This window comes from Macaca nemestrina, chromosome 17 (genome assembly GCF_043159975.1).
Source record: "Macaca nemestrina isolate mMacNem1 chromosome 17, mMacNem.hap1, whole genome shotgun sequence".
NCBI lineage: Eukaryota > Metazoa > Chordata > Mammalia > Primates > Cercopithecidae > Macaca > Macaca nemestrina.
This window is the reverse complement of record NC_092141.1, coordinates 66,937,466-66,957,851: the sequence shown is the minus strand read 5'-3', so window position 1 is coordinate 66,957,851 and position 20,386 is coordinate 66,937,466. Positions and strand designations below refer to the sequence as shown.

General features: G+C 51.4%; 1 long non-coding RNA gene and 1 other non-coding gene across 5 annotated transcripts in view; both read left to right on the top strand.

The window, feature by feature from the left end:
• Window positions 1-19,653, top strand: part of LOC105469551 (uncharacterized) — a 48,798-nt gene extending 29,145 nt beyond the window's left edge. Inside the window, exons 5-7 of one of the 4 annotated variants that reach the window (XR_011615877.1) lie at window positions 864-1,073; window positions 1,314-18,198; window positions 18,330-19,653. This is a non-coding gene — a long non-coding RNA (uncharacterized lncRNA). The other 3 variants (XR_011615875.1, XR_011615876.1, XR_011615878.1) reach the window with 3 other exon arrangements.
• LOC139359715 (U2 spliceosomal RNA) lies at window positions 6,616-6,806 on the top strand. Its single transcript, XR_011616082.1, has one exon. It is a non-coding gene; the product is annotated as a U2 spliceosomal RNA (small nuclear RNA).
• Window positions 19,654-20,386: the final 733 nt, after the last annotated feature.

Here is a 20,386-nt window from a genome sequence, read left to right as displayed (position 1 = left end):
GTGTACATCACTATCCAACATCTGACTACTGTTCCATTCACTTAGTTCAATCAGGTGCGATATGAAGATTGCTGCATTGAAGTTTACCATGGATTGGCCAGGCATGGTGGCACACCCATAACCCCAGCACTCTGGGAGGCCAAGGCGGGTGGACTGCCGGAGCTCAGGAGTTCAAGCAAAGGTCATGCCACTGCACTCCAGCCTGGGCAACAGAGTGAGACTGCGTCTCCAAAATAAAGTAAAATAAAATAAAAAATAAATGAAATGGTAAAGTTGGCATCTCAAGTAGGTGGGAAAAGGCAAATTATTCCGTAAATGGTACTGAGACAACAGTGTAACCATCCTCTGGGGAAACACTGATAAAGTTCAGTCACACTTGCATCTGAATATCGGGAAAATTTTTAAACTATGGAGTCCCTGAGTTCCAGGCTGCAGTGAGCTATGACAGGGCCCCTGTACTCCAGCCTGAGTGACAGAGTGAGACCCTGTGTTTTAAAAAAAGAAACAAACAAAGGTCAGGCAATATTTGGAGGGTATTTTTTTTTCTTTTCAATTGATATACCGTAGGGCCATGTTGCCCAGGCTGATCTCCCTGGACTCAAGCGATTCTCTGACAGGACCACAGGTGTACACCAGTGAGCCTGGCTTGGTCACTTTTCTTTGTAGGGAAGAGTATAAATATACACAAATTCACAGATAAATTGTACTATGTAGTAAAGGTGGCATCTCAAGTTGCTGGGAGGAGACAGAACTGGCTATTCATGGTAGGCTTCATGGACACGCAATCCATGAGTTCAAAAGAGCCCAATTTGGGGTTTAGTGCTGTGTGTTCATGTCTTTTTTATTTTTATTTTTATTTTTAGATGGAGTTTCACTCTACCCAGGCTGGAGTGCAGTGGCACAAACACAGCTCGCTATAGCCTCAATCTCCTAAGCTCAAGAGATCCTCCTGCCTCAGTCTCCTGAGTACCTGGAACCACAGGTGCAGACCACCATGTCCAGAAAATTCTTTAAGTTGTTTAGAGAAGGAAGCTCACTCTCTGCCCAGGCTGGTCTGAAACTCCTGAGCTCAAGTAATCCTCTTGCCTTGGTCTCTTAAAATGCTAGGGTTATAGGCGTTATATATAGGGTTATATATAATTAATATATCTTTTTTTATTATACTTTAAGTTCTAGGGTACATGTGCACATCGTGCAGGTTTGTTACATATGAATACATGTGCCATGTTGGTATGCTGCACCCGTTAACTCGTCATTTACATTAGGTATATCTCCTAATGGTATCCCTCCCCTCTCCTCCCATCCCACTACAGGCCCCAGTGTGTGATGTTCCCCGCTGTGTGTCCAAATGTTTTCATTGTTCAATTCCCGCCAATGAGTGAGAACATGCGGTGTTTGGTTTTCTGTCCTTGCAATAGTTTGCTCAGAATGATTTCCAGCTTCATCTATGTCCCTACAAAGGACATGAACTCATCCTGTTTTGCGCCCTGCCAAGTATTTAATTTGATGATGTGAAGACAAAAAACAACCTTCCATGGAAAAAAACAAAAATACCATGCTCACACATACATAAAAACACCAAACAAGCAACAAACTAAAAGAGAAGATGTGCAACCCAAACCCCAGGAGAAGTACTTATCTTGCTGATATATAAAGAGCTCAGAGAAATAATTACATAAAAGACCAAGCTTACAGAAGAAAACAATGATCAAAGGTCAAGCACGGTTCCCAGAAAAGAAAAAGTGGTTCTTTGGCAAACAGAAAAATATAAACCACTGAGATACAACTTTTCCATTAAGAGATTGGTGATTTCCGTAACTGTGATACGATGCTGTGCTGGCGAGCCTGGGGACATGCGCACAGCTTGATAGCTCTAGTGGTGTCCTTAGAGCCACTGTCCTGTAGCAGTCAGAAATTCCCAAACCCCTTGCACGATGGTGAAGCACCATGGTGATGTCACAGGTACCCAGAGGAGTCCTGACTGCCGCACAGCCATGTCCTGGCGCCACCTCACCTTTCCAAGCACTTTGGTCTGTCCACATCGATTGGAGTCAGCTTGGGATAATCACATTAACTCTCAGAGCTGACGTGTGAACCAGAAAGCAGAGTCTTAGTTTGCAGTGAGAAAAATTCCTTTCCAATGGCCAGTACCCTCTTGCCTACCATCCAGAGCATCCTCTTCTCAGGGAAACCTTACTAGTGGGCAGAATATGGTCTGATAAACACAGAACTGAGCAGAGATGATGGGAGTGGGGAGGCATCAAGGGCCACGTCGGGCGCAGGCTAAGCACATTATACACATTGTCTCGTTGGACCCTCATTTATTTCATTCAGCAAATGCTTATTAAATGTCATGTACATGCCAAGTGTCGTCCTAGGTGCTGGTGATCTGATAGAGCATCAAACAAAATCTCAACCAATTATGTATATTTGTGAATATAGCTAGATATCTATGTATATGTGTATATATGACAGATGATGAAAAATGGTATGGACACAAAGTTAGGAAAGCAGGATAGGAAGCAGCAATGCCCAGGGTGGGTAGGGGAAGACTCTTCTTTGCAGCGCTGTAGAAAGCATACTATCTCTATTTGACAAATGAGAAGTGATTTTCCCTAGTGCACACATAAGGCTTTCCTTCCTCTAGGCCTGGCATTTCCACAAGAAGCTTCCCAACTACCCAAATCAGAGAGTTGTCATCCTTATCCCCATGCTACAATTGCAAACCATGAGACTGCATATGGTTAACAGGTGGCGTGGGTTCAAATGCTGACCTTGCTTCCTTTTAGGCAAGTTGCTTAGCCTCTCTGAATGTCACTCTACAACAGTGCTGTTCCCTAGAAATACGTAGTCACATGTAACTTTAAATGTTGCAGTAGCCGTATTTTTGAAATAAAATAAGAACAAACAAGGAAATTAATTTCATTTAACTCAGCATATACAAAATATCACTTCAACACGTAACTAACTACTTTGGAAGGATGGGGCAGGAGTATCACTTGAGGCCAAGAGTTCCAGGCAAAACTAGGCAACATAGGAAGACCGTGTCTCCATAAGAATTAAAAAACGGGTCAGGCGCAGTGGCTCATGACCGTAATCCCAGCACTTTGGGAGGCCCAGGCAAGAGGTCAGGAGTTAGAGACCAGCCTGGCCAACATGGTGAAACCACATCTCTACTATAAATACAAAAAACTAGCCATGCATGGTGGCACGTGCCTGTAATCCCAGCTACTCGGGAGGCTGAGGCAGCAGAATTATTTGAACCCGGGAGGCAGAGGTTGCAGTGAGCCAAGATCACACCACTAATGCCAGCCTATGTGACACAGCAAGACTCTGTCTCACAAAAACATAAATAAATAAAAAACTTAGTTCAGGAACAGTGGCTCAGGACCGTAATCCTAGCATGTTGGCAGGCCGAGGCAGGTGGATCACTTGAGGTCAGGAGTTCAAGACCAGCCTAACCAACAAGATGAAAGCCAACCTGTACTAAAAATACATGAATTAACTGGGTCTGGTGACCCGCACTTATAATCCTAGCTACTCGAGAGGTTGTGGCAAGAGAATCGCTTGAAACTGGGAGGCGGAGGTTGAAATGAGCCCAGATCGCCCCATCGTACTTCAGACTGGGCAACAAGAGTGAAATTCCATGTCAGAAAAAAAAAAAAAAAGGCTCACGCCTGTAATCCCAGCACTTTGGGAGGCCGAGGCGGGCGGATCACATGGTCAGGAGATCAAGACCATCCTGGCTAACACGGTGAAACACCGTCTCTACTAAAAATACAAAAAATTAGCTGGGCGTGGTTGCGGGCTCCTGTGGTCCCAGCTACTCGGGAGGCTGAGGCAGGAGAATGGCGTGGGCCCAGGAGGCGGAGCTTGCAGTGAACCAACATCACACCACTGCACTGCAGCCTGGGCGACACAGCGAGACTCCGTCTCAAAAAAAAAAAAAAAAAAAAAAATCTTAGTATGGGTACAGTGGCGCATGGTTGTAATCTCAGCACTTTGGGAGGCCGAGGTGGATGGATCACTTGAGGTCAGCAGTTCCGGACCAGCCTGGCCAACAAGGTGAAACCCAATCTGTACTAAAAATACAAGAATTGGATGGGTGTGGTGACCTGTTCCTGCGTTCCCAGCTATTAAAGAGGCGTGGCACCAGAATCATTTGAACCCGGGAGGCAGAATTTGCAATGAGCCGAGATCTCATCACTGAACTCCACCCTGGGCCACAGAGCATGGCTATATCTAAAAAAAAAGAAAAATAGGCCAGGTGCAGTGGCCCACGCATGTAATCTCAACACTTTGGGAGGCTGAGGCGGGCAGATCACCTGAGGTCGGGAGTTTGAGACCAGCCTGACCAACATATAGAAACCCCATATCTCATAGAAATACAAAATCAGCCGGGCATAGTGGCCCATGCCTATAATCCCAGCTACTGGGAAGGCTGAGGCAGGAGAATCACGGAAACCCAGAAGGTGGAGGATGCGGTGAGCTGAGATGGCTCCATTGCGCTCCAGTCTGGGCAACAGCAGCAAAACGGTCTCAAAAAAACAAACAAAACAAAAACAAAAAAGGCCGGGCACAGTGGCTCAGGTCCATAATCCCAACACTTTGGGAGGCTGAGGCAAGTGGATCACCTAGGGTCAGGAGTTCGAGACCAGCCTGACCAACATAGTGAAAGCCCATCTCTATTAAGAATACAAAAACATTATCAGGGCGTGATGGTGGGCGCCTGTTATCCTAGCTACCAAGAAGGCTGAGGGAGGAGAATAACTTGAAACCGGTAGGCAGAGATGGCAGTGAGCCAAAACTGCGCCATTGCACTCCAGCCAGGGCGACAGAGCAACAATCCATTTGAAAAAACCAAATATATATATATATATATGTGTATATATATATATATGATATACGTATATATATGTATACATACAATATATATACATATATGTCACATATAAAGATAAAATTAGCCAGGCATGGTGGGAGGCTGAGGGAGGAGAATTGCTTGAGCTCAGGAGTGGAAGGTTTCAGTGAACTGGAATCCCTCAACTACACTCTAACCTGGGCAAACGGGTGAGTCGCTGTCAAAAAGGAAAACAATAGTAAACAACATAAAATTTATTTTTGAGAGTTTTAATCATTTTATATTGTTTTCTAAATCCCATGTGTATTTTAAACTTACAACACAGAACCATTAGAATTGACCAACATTCGAGATAATGCGCCTAAAGCCCTCAGCCCTCAGCTCTCCGCCGAAGTTGGGTTAGGAAGGAGGAAGGGAGAGGTAAATGCTGACCCCGCAGGCGGCAGTCTGTGCCTCGGAGAGAAACTTTATCGCAACCTTGCCGGGGGCCTTGACGCCCATCCTCCCGCAAGAGCACCCCGGCAGTCACCCCTGCCCTCTGGTGTCCTGCCACCCCGAGCCCGACCTTCCCCCTTTACCCCCGCGCGGGGCCAGTAACCTCCTAACTGCGTCTTCTCTGTTTCGGGCTGTCGTGCTCATCACGTTTGCGTCGTTTCTTCGCTCCACAAACGTTTACTGAGCGCCTTCCACACGCCAGGCACCAGACTATCGCCGCCGGGAAACGGGGATAAGTACTGAGGAGGGGTCCCAGCCCTCAGTGATGGGATTTCAGAGGGGGAGATAAAGGATTGCCCAGAAGGGTGGTGAGTGGAATAGTTGATATAAACAACGGGGGTGCGACGAAATACAAAGGAGGGCTGCTCGTCACGTATGGGGTGGGTGCCCAGGGCCCTTAATTAAGGGAGGCTTCCTGGACGGGTGACACCCAAGCGGAGTCCTGACAACCTGCGTCAGGAGTAGCCAGGCGAGGAGGAGGTGAAAGGAATCCACGTCCCGGGCAGAGAGGCAGCTTTCCCTGCACAGCACAGGACACGGTCCGTGCACAGAAGCCACAGGAGACGCAGGCACAGGGGCTGGGGAGAATCCTTGCCGGGCCCTCGCCATCCACGCGCCGCCTCCCTCTGCCGGGTGTCTGGTGTCAGCCTCCCGCCCGGCAGAGGAACTCCAGCCCCTGCTCCCGGAAGCGCCTCCAGGCCTTCGGCTTCCCTGACTCGGAATGGGCCCCTCGTCCGGCGGGTACGAGGCCGGTCTCCCCGCCCGCTGGTGACGAAGTAAAGGCCCGGCGCCGCCCGGGCTCCTGCCCTGGGACCTCGTCTTTCTCCAGGAAAAGGTGGACCGCTCTCCGCCGAGCGGTCTCTTCCACAGACCCCTCTCGCCTTCGCCCCCAGTCTCCTTCGGTTCTGTCTTCGCGCTGGCTGGGTACAAACCAGGAAGTCGCCCCCAGCGGAGCCCCGGCTCCCCGAGGCAGAGGCGGCCCCGCCCCGGGGGCGGAGTCAACCGCGGAGGCCGCGCCCTCCGTGAAAGGGCGGGGTATGCAAATTGGAAATGAAAGCCCGGGAACGCCGGATCCAAGCACGGGTGTAAGATTTCCCTTTTCAAAGGTGGAGAATAAGAAATGAGCCCGAGTGTGTAACGGCGTCCATAGTGGGGTGGACGAGACAGAGGGGATGGGGCAAGGAGCGCGGGTGGGGCTCTCACCGCGACTTGAATGTGGATGAGAGTGGGACGGTGACGGCGGGCGCGAAGGCGACGGCATCGCTTCTCGGCCTTTTGGCTAAGATCAAGTGTAGTATCTGTTCTTATCAGTTTAATATCTGATACGTCCTCTATCCGAGGACAATATATTAAATGGATTTTTGGAGCAGGGAGATGGAATAGGAGCTTGCTCCGTCCACTCCACGCATCGACCTGGTATTGCAGTACCTCCAGGAACGGTGCACCCCCTCCGGGGATACAACGAGTTTGCTAAAAGTAGAAGGGGCGAGAGAGAGAAAGAGAGCATGGGCGGGGCGGCTTGCACGCCAAGCGTCTGCGATACGCCGTCTTGCCGGCTCGGCTCAACTGCTCGTTGGAGTACCGTGGGGTTTCTGACCTGCGGGCGGCAGACGGTAGGCCTTGCGGCACGCTTCCATTTACGCTGTGACTGCAGCGCTTTGGGAAGGCTACGACCCCCCCGCAGCCGACTGACTACTCCCTTGGAGGTCGTTAGATCTCAGCTTGGCAGTCGAGTGGTGGTGACCTTTTAAGGGAATGGGATCCACCCGGAATTGAACTCACTCCCTTCCTTCCTCTCTCTCTCTCTCTCTCTCTCTCTCTCTCTCTCTCTCTCTCTCTCTCTCTCTCTGTGTCTCTCTGTCTCTCTCTCTCTCTCTGTCTCCCCCCCTCCTTTTTGGTATCCCCCCTCCGCCCCCCCACAAGTTCTGGGGTACATGTGCAGGACGTGCACGTTTGGAACATAGGTGTACGTGTGCCACGGTGCTCTGCTGCACCTATCAACCAGTCATCTAGGTTTGAAGCCCTGCATGCGTTGGGTATTTGTTCGAATGCTCTCTCTCCCCTTGCACCCCACGCCCCGCCAGGGCCCGGTGTGTGATGTTCCCCTTCCTGTGTCCATGTGTTCTCACCGTTCAACTCCCACTTAGGAGTGAGAACGTGCGGTGTTTGGGTTTCGGTTCCTGTGTCGGTCTGCTGAGAATGAAGGACATGAACTCATCCTTTTTTATGGCTGCCTAGTAATTCCATGGTGTATACGTGCCACGTTTTCCTTATCCAGCCTATCGTTGATGGGCATTCGAGTTGGTTCCAAGTCTTTGCTACTGTAAATCAACATACGTGTCCATGTGTCCTTCTAGTAGGAACTTCTTCCTCTTCGGCCCGCTGAGTAGCTGGCACTTGAAGGCAGGTGCCAACGCACCGGCGACACGCTTCCGTGTTTGCCCAGGAAAAACTGCGGTGCAGGTAATATAAGCCATGTATCGGGGAACGCACAGGAGCAGAACTCGAGTCCAAGCATCGTGGCTCCGCCGTTCATGCTTGATGCATCTGTAGGCTCCGTTCTAGGTATGCACATCGTTTACGGGATCAGCCACCGGCAGTTGCCTTGCAACCGTGATGACAAATCTCTGCCGGCTCTTTTGGGTCTCATCCCTGTATCTATAAATTGCATCCCAACATAAAGATCGGAATGTTCCTTTTGCTGGCCCAATCTCTCACCCTTTCCAAACTCCAGAAATCTTGTCTGTCCTCCGCAAAACTCCCCCTGCTTCTTTCTCTGAAGGCGGTCTTCAGGCCGGGCACACTGGGAGGATCGCCGGAGCCCGGAAGGCCGCAGCGAGGTGAGGTGAGATCACACCATTGCACTGCAGCCCCGGCTGCAGAGCCGGAGCCCCGTCTCGAAACAAACAAACAAACAAACACACAAAAAGAAAGAGCCCAGGCAACCTAGTGAAACCCTGTTCGGGCTGGGGCGTATCTGCACCCCAGCTATTCCAGAGGCTGAGGCAGGAGGATGGATGGAGGCTGGGAGGTGGGTGCTGCACTGAGCAGTGACTGCACCGCTGCACTCCAGCCTGGGTGACAGAGCCAGACCCCATCCCAAATCAATAAACATAAAAATAAAGGAACCAGTTTGTAGAAAGCGGGAGAGGGTCCCATTGAACTTGAAGCCTTCAGGCTACAGCTGCGGCTGGACAGGTTGGAGCAGCAGGCTGGAGCAGTGGCCATCTTGGCAGGGATCATTGACCCTGATCTATCATCGGGAGGAGGAAGAGCTGATCTCATGCAGGGAGGGCAGGTGGACTACGTGTGGACTCTGGTGATCTGTTTGGGTGCCAGGTGTTGCTCCCAGGGCCACCTGTAACTGTGAATGTGCGGGAACCCTGACTTGAGAAGGGCGTGGCCACGGCGAGCCTCGGCCCCTCAGGGATGAGAGTTTGGTTCACGGTACCCAGGGAAACCACCAGCATCGGCAGAGGTGATAGCTGAGGAGGAGGGGGGATTTGGAGGAGAGACACAGGATGAGTAGCAGGGGCAGCCCTGTGATCAACAACTGCTGCAAGAGGGGCCGTTTGTTCGACTCACTAGTCTTCTGCGGCTCTATGCAGTACTGAAGAGCAGAAGACAGAAGACACAAAGACCACAAAAATTAGCCGGGCGTGGTGCTGTGCGTCCATAATCCCAGCTACTCGGGAGGCTGAGACAGGAGAATCGCTTGAACCCGGGCGGCGGAAGTTTCAGCGAGCCTAGATCACGCCATTCCAGTCCAACCTGAGCATTCGAGCGAGACTCTTATCTCAGAAAATAAAGACAGAATTAAAGAGCCCGGTGCGGTGGCTTACATCTGTGATCCCAGCGCTTTGGGAGGCCCAGGCGGGCGGATCGCCTGAGGTCAGGAGCTCGAGACCAGCCTGGCCAACGTGGCGAAAGCCCCGGAAAAAATACAAAAATCAGCCAGGCGTGGTGGCCTACACCTGTAATCCCAGTTACCCGGGAGGCTGACGCAGGAGAATCGCTGGAACCCGGGAGGTAGAGGCTGCACTGAGCTGAGATCGTGCCACTGCACTCCAGGCTGAGTGACAGAGCAAGACTTTGTCTCAAGAAAACACAAGACAAAACAAAACAAAACAAAACAAAACAAAAACAAACAAACAGCAACAAAAAACCCGGGCGCGGTGGCTCACGCCTGTAATCCCAACACTTTGGGAGGCGGCAGCTGGGCAGATCACCAGAGGTAGGGAGTTGGAGACCAGCCTGACCAACATGGAGAAAGCCCGTCTGTACTAAAAGTACAAACTTAGCCGGGCGTGGTGGCGCATGCCTGTAGTCCCAGCTACTCGGGAGGCTGAGGCAGGAGAATCGCCTGAACCCGGGAGGCGGAGGGTGCGGTGAGCCCAGATCGCGCCATTGGACTCCAGCCTGGGTAACAAGAGCGGAACCTCCGTCAGAAAAAAGAAAAAAAAAAGGAAAAAAAAAATTGTGAGAGTTGTACTCATCCTGTCTTCAAAATCCCATGTGTATTTGACACTTACGGCACAGCTCCGTTAGAACTGACCACATTTCCAGGGCTCCCTAGATACCTGTGGCTAGCGGCTGCCATAGTGCACTGCGCTGGGCAGTAGAATGGGGGATGACAAGACAGGGCGGCGGAGATTGGGATGGCGTGAAATGAGGGAAACACTCGCCGGTGGGAGAAAGCAAAATAGTAAGGGGGCACCGAAAGATTCAGTAGTCCACGTGAATATCTTGATTATCTTATAATCGAGATAATGTGGGGTCCAGCTCTACCGGGTCTGTGGGTTTTCTCTTCGTGTGCGGAGACGAGAGATCGTAGAAATAAAGACGCAAGACAAAGAGATAGGAAGAAAGACAGCTGGGCCCGGGAGACCACTGCCACCAAAGCGCGGAGACCGTAGTGGCCCCCAATGCCTGGACGGCGCTGCTATTTATTGTATTCAAGGCAAGGGGGCAGGGTAAGGAGTGTGAGTCATCTCAGATGATTGATTGATAGGTCACGCGAGTCACGTGTCCACGGGACAGGGGGGCCTTTCCCTTTGTGGTAGCCGAGGTGGAGAGGGAGGACAGCAAACGTCAGCATTTCTTCTATGCACTTATCAGAAAGATCAAAGACTTTAGTCCTTTTACTAATTCTGCCACTGCTCTCTTCTAAGAACTCAAAAGGAGGAGCCAGGTGTACAGGCGGAACGTGAAAGTGAACACGGAGCGTGACCACTGAAGCACAGCATCACAGGGAGACGTTTAAGCCTCCGGACGACTGCGGGCACGCCTGGCTAATGTCAGGCCCTCCCACAAGAGGTGGTGGAGCAGAGTGTTCTCTAACTCCCCTGGAGAAACGGAGATTCCCTTTCCCGGCGTGCTAAGTAACGGGTGCCTTCCCAGGCACTGGCGCTACCGCTACACCAAGGAGCCCTCAAGCGGCTTTTATCTGGGCGTGACCGAGGGCTCACACTCTTGTCTTCTGGTCACCTCTCACTGTGTCCCTTCCGCTCCTAACTCTGTATGGCCTGGTTTTTCCTAGGTTATAATAAGAGAACGGAGATTATTGTAATCACAGAACAGAGAGTCATACTACAAACTAATGATTAACACTGTTCACATATAATCATATCTGTATCCTATTTCTAGTATCACTTTTCTTATTCTAATTATTTTCTTTATTATACTGGAACAGCTTGTGGCTTCAGCCTCTTGCCTCGGCACCTGGCTGTCTTACCGCCCCCATCGCCCCCCTTTTTATTGACCAGGATCGTCACTGCCATCATTGCTTGTCCTTGACTTCAGACTTGTCCTCGGACCCCTCGGAGACATCTGCAGACTAAAAGCGGCCAACATAAACGTACCGACGTTAATAATGGCAAAGACAACAGTGGTCTTCTGAGGGGTTTGATCCATTTAAAGGGATTTGGATCAGATAACCCTTTGGTTATTCCTTCAAAGATGTCTGATCCAGGAATGGTAGTTAAGTGAGCCTGCGAGTCCTCAAAAATTTGTTCTCTAAGTTTTGAGAGGCCGGGCGCGGTGGCCCAAGCCTGTAATCCCAGCACTTTGGGAGGCCGAGACCGGCGGATCACGAGGTCAGGAGATCGAGACCATCCTGGCTAATATGGTGAAACCCCGTCTCTACTAAAAATACAAAAAACTAGCCGGGCGAGGTGGTGGGCGCCTGTAGTCCCAGCTACTAGGGAGGCTGAGGCAGGAGAATGGCGTAAGCCCGGGAGGCGGAGCTTACAGTGAGCTGAGATCCGGCCACTGCACTCCAGCCTGGGCGACAAAGCGAGACTCCGTCTCAAAAAAAAAAAAAAAAAAAAAGTTTTGAGATACCTAACGTTAGGTTATCATCCCAGGCTTTTAAATTTAAGTCTCACGACTTTTTCCAGCTATGCTGATCTTTATTATAAGCATAAGGCCTTATGTAATAATCAGAAGTATTCCAATCACATTGTAATTGCATACGGTGTTCCAAATTCATAACTCTATCTCCCAGCCATATCATACTCTGGCGGAGATCGTTAATTTGATTAGCCAATTTTTGATCAGCCTGAGCCTGAGAATTCCGGAGTCTAGTGGAGTTTTTCTGCCATGCTTCCACATATTGAGCGGTCTGGACAGAATTGTGGATAGCAAGTCCAGCGGCCGCTGCCGTGGCAGTAACCGCAATTAATCCCGCAATGACTGATGACTGCAGTAAGAGTAAAGATGAACCTCTTAGTTGTCTGAAGGGTACGTCTAAGAACTTCATTGACTATGTGAATAGAGGGAGAAGACTCCCATGGACGGTGTAAGGAAACTGGTATCCATACCCCCTCCCTAGCCCTCACCAGGAGAATACTTGTTCTGGGATCAAAAGGGGCATCAATACATGTGAAGAGTTTGCAATCATCACATTCTATAGTTTGTCTATTGGGAGTGACATTTATAATTCCAACTAACAGCATATAAGGGGGTTATCCCTTATAGGCTCCTGATAGGTATTACCTGTTCTGACATTACAGTGACTTTAAATATGGGTGTTTTGGTATTGGTGGGAGAGATTTGGTAGGTAGCGTCCCATAGTCTGATTCCGGTCGTGGCCGCAGCTAATTTCCGTAATCGAGGATGTTCTGGGGTAACAATAGGATGAATCGTTTTTGGTCTAGGAGGAACGATTCCTGAGTCCATCCATTTGAATGGGTAAGGAGACACCCATTCCCTCAACCTGCAGGACTGCCATCCGTCTCGTACGCGATGTATCAAATAATTGAACTCAGAGCAGTGGGTATTTTGGCCGGAGTAGTTCCGCCAATAATACCCTCTTGGAGCCCAGTCCATAACAGCTCCTGTAACTAGGCTCCGTAACACTACGTACGGCTTTTGGAGCATTACAGTCATTCCATATGATTGAGTTCCCTAAACAAGTTCCCTTGGTAGGCTCTCTTGAACAGTCTGGCAGTCCTTTTGTTGTATTATTTTTGGTGGTGACGGGAACTCTCCATTCCTCATGAGGATTAAGTTCAACAGCCATGATCTGAAAAGAATTACTACTGAACGCATTATGTACTTCATAAGAATCATTACTAGAGGATGGTACGGTCCACATCCAATTTTGATTAGAGCAAGCCAAGCAGCCAGGTGACATTGCTATGCACAATGGCGGGAATTTATATCCAATTGACAAATTAAACTGCATACCCTTTTCCTCTGGTTGAGCGGGAAACCTGTCATCGTTAGGGACTGGTATAAGTGCGCTATTACTAGTATACAGGCAGCATTTGCGAAGCTGTGGAATGACCTCATCATTTAGTATAGTTTGATTTGTAGTTGCAGGCCATTGCCCCCTTCCCAATAACTGGTCAGCTGCAACATTAACAGGAGGATTAGAGCCTTGATTAAGCTGAACTCGATCCTGGACAGCATCGACCCACCAAGTCCCGAATTGTAAATATTGGGATTTAGATAATACCGATTTTGCTAGAATTTACCAATCATAAGGCACCAAACTGCTGTTTATCTTCTGCGAGGGCTTTTAATGTGGACCGGACAAAAGGGGAGTTGGTGCCGTATTGCTTCACTGATTCTTTGAAATCTTTGAGGAATTTAGAAGAAAAACTTTCCCAAGAAGCAGGGCGTAGCTGGACCTGGCCTGGATGAAGAGGATCTGGTTGGACTACTGCCCGGACTGCAGGTATACCTGGAACTGGCTGCGCCGCAGGCAGTTGTGGAGCCTGCTGATTTGCCTGAGGAGCCTGACTGTCAGGCTGCGGAGCTTGAGGAGCCTGAGGAGCCGCGGGCTCAGCCACCTGCTGGGCAGGATCAGCGGGCTGTGGCTGATCCTGTGCCTCAGGGACGGGGGCGGCAGGCATCGGAGGTTGTAAAATTACAGGAAATTGCCAGGCTTCGGGATCCCCGTATTCCCTTGCCTGAGAGATGGCCCTCATAAGAGGAGTATCATTTTAAGGAATGTATGTGATTTGTTGCTCGTGAGCGGCCATGGTGGTGGCGGCAACCGCAGTGGTGACCGGACCAGAAGCAGAAAAGAAATGAGGGTTTTGAATAGAGGAAGAATTGAGAACCTGTAAGCCAGGTGGAGGCGCGAGTACCTGCTGAGCAGGTCTTTCAGGGGCCTGAAGTCCAGGCTGCCGGCGGTAACTGCAGGACAGGCTTCAAGCGAGCCTGATACTCCGAAGGAGAAGCAGAAGTGAGAGATGGATAACCGGGTTGAGTAGGGATAGGGTTGAGGGCCTCGTTACCGGGCCGAACGGGCGGAAGGTGGAGAGGCCTGCGGCAGGGCTGAACAGAGACAGTGTTGAGAGCCTCACTGGCGGGCTGAACAGGCGGAAGGTGGAGGGCCCTGCGGCAGGGCTGAACAGAGACAGTGTTGAGAGCCTCATTCGCGGGCTGAGAATTGAGAGCCTCCGTACCAGGCTGCATAGAAACGTAGTTTAGAGCCTCTTTTTCAGGCTGTATAGCCTCATTTCCGGGCTGTGTAGATGGAAGGTGGGGGGCCCTGTAGCAGGGCTGAGGAAAGATAGGAGGGTCCGGCCACGACGACGGCTGTGGATAGTATATTTCGGTTGGATTCTGCTGGTTGGGGGCGAGGACATCATTTGAAAGTTCATCGTAAAGTGATGATGGGGGCACGGCAGGCTCTGGTGTGGGCGGCGGGGCCCAAGGAATGTCAGAATGGAGGTCCGTCTGTAGAATCACGGCCTCAATCTGTGCAGTATCCTCAGGGGAAAGAGAACTGAGAATTTCCTCAACCTCCTCAGAGGAGAGGAAAGAGGGATCAGCCTCCACGTTGTCCACCCGAGTCTGCAAGGAGTCTAGGACAGAGCGAACCGAAGCCCAGACTGGCCAAATAGTGGGCGGAATAACGTGTCCCCCTTTATGAGCAATTTTAAATTGTCGGCCAATTTCATCCCAATGTTTGAGTTCTAAAGTTCCCTCAGTAGCAAACCAAGGGGAAAGGAGATCTACGACCTCGAACTGGTTTAATTCACTTATTAGTAGAAACTTTTACACCTCCGTCTTTAAGCAGAGTCTTTATAACATTTAAATAAGCCGAGTACTTGGTACCGGCCTGTCCCATGGTGTCCCCGGGATACTCTGAGTGCCCAAGCTTACCGCCCAGCCTATTGACCGCAAGCCTCAGGAATCTGTCGTCGGTAGTCCTCCGCTGAGTTCCGCGCTCAAAGTGCACCTTCACACAGCGAGAGAGAAATCCTCGTTGGGTGCCAGATGTAGGGTCCAGCCCTACGGGGCCTGTGGGTTTTCTCTTCGTGTGCGGAGACGAGAGATCGTAGAAATAAAGACACAAGACACAGAGACAGGATGAAAGACAGCTGGGCCCGGGGGACCACTGCCACCAAGCGCGGAGACCGGTAGTGGCCCCGAATGCCTGGACGGGCTGCTATTTATTGTATTCGAGGCAAGGGGGCAGGGTAAGGGGTGTGAGTCATCTCAAATGATTGAGAGGTCACGCGAGTCACGTGTCCACTGGACAGGGGGTCTTTCCCTTTGTGATAGCCGAGGCGGAGAGGGAGGACGGCATAGGTCAGCATTTCTTCTACGCACTTATCAGAAGGATCAAAGACTTTAGTACTTTTACTAATTCTGCTACTGCTATCTTCTAAGAACTTAAAAGGAGGAGCCAGGTGTACAGGCGGAACGTGAAAGTGAACAAGGAGCGTGACCACTGAATGAAGCACAGCATCACAGGGAGACGGTCCAGCCTCCGGACGACTGAGGGCGGGCCTGGCTAATGTCAGGCCTCCCACAAGAGGTGCCGGAGCAGAGTGTTCTCCATCTCCCCTGGAGAAAGGGAGATTCCCTTTCCCGGTGTGCTAAGTAACGGGTGCCCTCCCGGGCACTGGCGTTTTACCGCTAGACCAAGGTCTGTTAAGTAACGAGGGCCTTCCCAGGCACTGGCGTTACCGCTAGACCAAGGAGCCCTCGAGCGGCCCTTATCCGGGCGTGACCGAGGGCTCACACGCTTGTCTTCTGGTCACCTCTCACCGTGTCCCTCCAGCTGCTAACTCTCTATGGCCCGGTTTTCCCTAGGTTAAAACAACAGAACAGAGATTCTTACAGTAATAGAACAAAGAGTAATGCTGCAAACTAATGATTAGTAATAGTCATATATAATCATATCTGTATCCTATTTCTGGTATAACCTTTCTTATTCTGATTATTTTCTTTATTATACTGTAACAGCTTGTGCCTTCAGTCTCTTGCCTCGGCCCCTGGGTGGCTTCCCGCCCACAAGGTAAGATACATTGCATTGAACCATAGTTTGTGTTGATTGCCGAAGGGTTTGGGGCGGGGGGGGGCACCCCCTGAAATTCCGCCCTGGAGGAGTGGCCTCACCCTAACCCCGGCCGTGGCTAATGATAAGGCCCACCTCTTACGGCCTTCGGCCGTCGAGTGAAATAAATGTTGGAGGTAATGCGCCTAAAGCCCTCAGCCCTCAGCTCTCCGCCGAAGTTGGGTTAGGAAGGAGGAAGGGAGAGGTAAATGCTGACCCCGCAGGCGGCAGTCTGTGCCTCGGAGAGAAACTTTATCGCAACCTTGCCGGGGGCCTTGACGCCCATCCTCCCGCAAGAGCACCCCGGCAGTCACCCCTGCCCTCTGGTGTCCTGCCACCCCGAGCCCGACCTTCCCCCTTTACCCCCGCGCGGGGCCAGTAACCTCCTAACTGCGTCTTCTCTGTTTCGGGCTGTCGTGCTCATCACGTTTGCGTCGTTTCTTCGCTCCACAAACGTTTACTGAGCGCCTTCCACACGCCAGGCACCAGACTATCGCCGCCGGGAAACGGGGATAAGTTCTGAGGAGGGGTCCCAGCCCTCAGTGATGGGATTTCAGAGGGGGAGATAAAGGATTGCCCAGAAGGGTGGTGAGTGGAATAGTTGATATAAACAACGGGGGTGCGACGAAATACAAAGGAGGGCTGCTCGTCACGTATGGGGTGGGTGCCCAGGGCCCTTAATTAAGGGAGGCTTCCTGGACGGGTGACACCCAAGCGGAGTCCTGACAACCTGCGTCAGGAGTAGCCAGGCGAGGAGGAGGTGAAAGGAATCCACGTCCCGGGCAGAGAGGCAGCTTTCCCTGCACAGCACAGGACACGGTCCGTGCACAGAAGCCACAGGAGACGCAGGCACAGGGGCTGGGGAGAATCCTTGCCGGGCCCTCGCCATCCACGCGCCGCCTCCCTCTGCCGGGTGTCTGGTGTCAGCCTCCCGCCCGGCAGAGGAACTCCAGCCCCTGCTCCCGGAAGCCCCTCCAGGCCTTCGGCTTCCCCGACTCCCTGAATGGGCCCCACGTCCGGCGGGTACGAGGCCGGTCTCCCCGCCCGCTGGTGCCGAAGTAAAGGCCCGGCGCCGCCCGGGCTCCTGCCCTGGGACCTCGTCTTTCTCCAGGAAAACGTGGACGGCTCTCCGCCGAGCGGTCTCTTCCACAGACCCCTCTCGCCTTCGCCCCCAGTCTCCTTCGGTTCTGTCTTCGCGCCGGCTGGATAGAAACCAGGAAGTCGCCCCCAGCGGAGCCCCGGCTCCCCCACGCAGAGGCGGCCCCCGGGGGCGGAGTCAACCGCGGAGGCCGCGCCCTCCCTGAAAGGGCGGGGCATGTAAATTCGAAATGAAAGCCCGGGAACGCCGGATCCAAGCACGGGTGTGAGGTCATACCTCACACCCGTGCTTGGAGGTCGTAACTACAAAGGTCTTTCCTGAAGGGGAGTGTAAATTCCTTCTGTGTCTAACAGTGCTTATCACCCCTTGGCTATAGTTGAGGACAATAGCTCGATAGCTCCGTGGAGTGAATCATCCTGAGGTCCTAGCCCCACCCTACAGCCATTAAATTAGAATCTTTGGGACAGGGCCTAAGGCTGTTGTACTTCACAGCTTCCGGGGTATTTCCCTGGGACCAAAAGCACCTCTTAGAAATGTCCAGTGAAGACAGTAGTGAGCTTGGTCTGGAACAACGAATTTTCCCCGGAAGTGAAAGTGTTCAACAGGAGGCACTCAGTAACCAGTGTGTGTAAATGAGAGAGTAGCAAATCCCTTGGTTTTGTCACTGACAAGAGGCCACCCAGTCCAGTGAGGAGGCTTTTCCACCCAAATTGGAATATGTGCACAGCAAGTCCGACAGCTTCTGTGCTGTTCCCACTCTGCAGAACTAGATGGACCCCACCGCCACTACTGACCGAAAATTTATTTTGGAAATTGAGACTGGTGACACCACACAGGGACCGAGAAGGCGTGAAAGGCTTATAACTCACAAAATGAGGTGTTCTGGGAGATCAGAGTGGCTCCCAGGCAGGTCGGAAAACGACTTGAGAGCGAGGAGACTGGGTTGGTGTTTTGATGGGGGTTTGGGAAGGGGCAGGATGGAGGGCTCTGGGAGCGGGGGCTGGTGCTGCCTGCTGGGTGCCAGTGGGGGGAGCACCCGAGTTTTGTCGTCAGCTTGTTATCCCCACTCATAGAATGGGAGCCTCTTGTCATCTCCACTGAGATTGTCGGGACCTATTAATACACTTGGCTCTAAGAGGAGGAGGGCTGTGAAGGAACGCTAATGCCTACAGCGCCTTGGTCATTTAGGCTGAGGTTAAGTGCGGGACTTGCACTGTCAGTTACCGTTATTTCGCATTACATCAGCAAAGGAGATCTCTAAACGCTGTCTGCTGACAAGGTGGAATGGGAGGTTCTTTCGTTACCTCCACGCGTTTGCATTGGATCGTCGGGGCCTGTTAGCACACTTGTGTGTATATAAGTCAGCAGCGTGTACTTTGGAGAGTGTGGCTGCTTTAGATTTCACTTGGTTTAGTCACATGCGGTGTGACGATCGTTGGATTAAAGGTTACCGCACCTACATCAGTATCCGTGTTCTGACTGGTCTCTGCTATTACTTGGCACACTCAGATGCGATATTCGGATCGTTATGTTTAAGTTTAGCGCCCCTACTTTACGAAGCGGGATGGTTTTTTTTTTTCATTTACGTGTCTCTATCCGAGGCAGTATAAACATCTTTCCATTCGAGTTTACCGCATGTGTTTCACCATCCAGAGTCGGACTGCTTTTCGATTTACGTGGCTGTGTGGGATGCGGTATGAAGATCGTTGCATTCAAGTTTGCTTTAAAGATAGTAATATGGGACTGGGTGCCGTGCCTCAGGCTTGTAATCCCAGCACTTTGGGAGGCCGAGGTGGGTAGATCACCTGAGGTCAGGAGTTGGAGACCAGCCTGGCCAACATGTTGAAACCCTGTCTCTACTAAAAACAAACAAACAAAAACAAAAACAAAAACAAAAATTAGCCAGGCGTGGTGGCGCGCTCCTGTAATCCCAGCTACTCGGGAGACTGAGGCAGGAGAATTACTTGAACCCGGCAGGCGGAAGTTGTGATGAGCCGAGATCGCTCCATTGCACTCCAGCCTGGGCCAACAAGAGCAAAAACTCTTTTCGTGTGTATTTCCTGTTTCTTTAACTCTTCCAGGGGCCCCTTTCCCAAGGCTCCGCCCAGCCCTGGAACCAGTCAGAGCATGTGCTCCCCCGGGGGCTGCACCCTGGCCTCTTCGAAAACTTGCCGGACCAGACAGTTGAGAAAGGGCTAGAGGGACGAGACCTGAGTACCTGTCTCCATGTGTGCAGCTATAGAAAATATGCAATTACGTGTCTGTAACACATAATAAAGCAAGTACAGCAAGATGACTTTAGGTGATGGGCATACGGGTGTTCACCAAACAATTCTCTCAACGTATGTGTGAATAAAAGTTTAAAGAAATGTCGGATGCCGGCTAGGTGAGGACGAGAGGGGGAGGAGGAGGGAGAGGGAGGCGAAGGGAAGAAGGAGGGAGGGAGAGGGGAGGGGAGGAGGGAGGGGGAGGAAAGAATAGCCCCATAGAGTTCTTCGTGTCTTTTTCGTTCTGGGTTTTTCCTCCTGAAGGGCAATGAAGCCGAAGGAGCGTTCCCAAGATCCCAGTGATTTACAGGCTCTTTTCTGTTCAGCAGTTGGCAGGCAGGGCACGGCGCGTCTGGGGCGGGGCGTGCAAATTTTAAATGGCTGTTTCTCTCGGGAGTTATGGGAGCAAAAAAGGAAAGTGAATGTCCTCCGAAATAGTAACAATATTACTCAGGCAAGTTTTAAAATTTGGATAAAGATACACAGTTTCAACGTAGGAGAGAGAGTTATTGAGGGTGATATCTGTCACCCTGAGCTGAGGATGTGTGGAGAAGGAGTGCAGTGGACGATAGGTTCAATTCTACGGAGCCTGCTCTGACGCCATTTACGCTGTAAGGTTCCCAACGCCCTTTACCCCATAAACGCCATCATCTTCCTCGCCCCCGAACGCCTTCTGCGCCATAAACGCCGTAAGGCTCTCGTGGACAGTCTTCGAGCCTGTTTCACGCCGTTTGTGCCGTAAGGCTCACAACGCCGCGTACGCCATAGGCTCGCATCGACGGTCCCAGAGCCTGCTTTATGCCATTTACGCTCTAAGGCTCCCAACGCCCTTTACGCCATAAACGCCATCATCCCCCCAACGC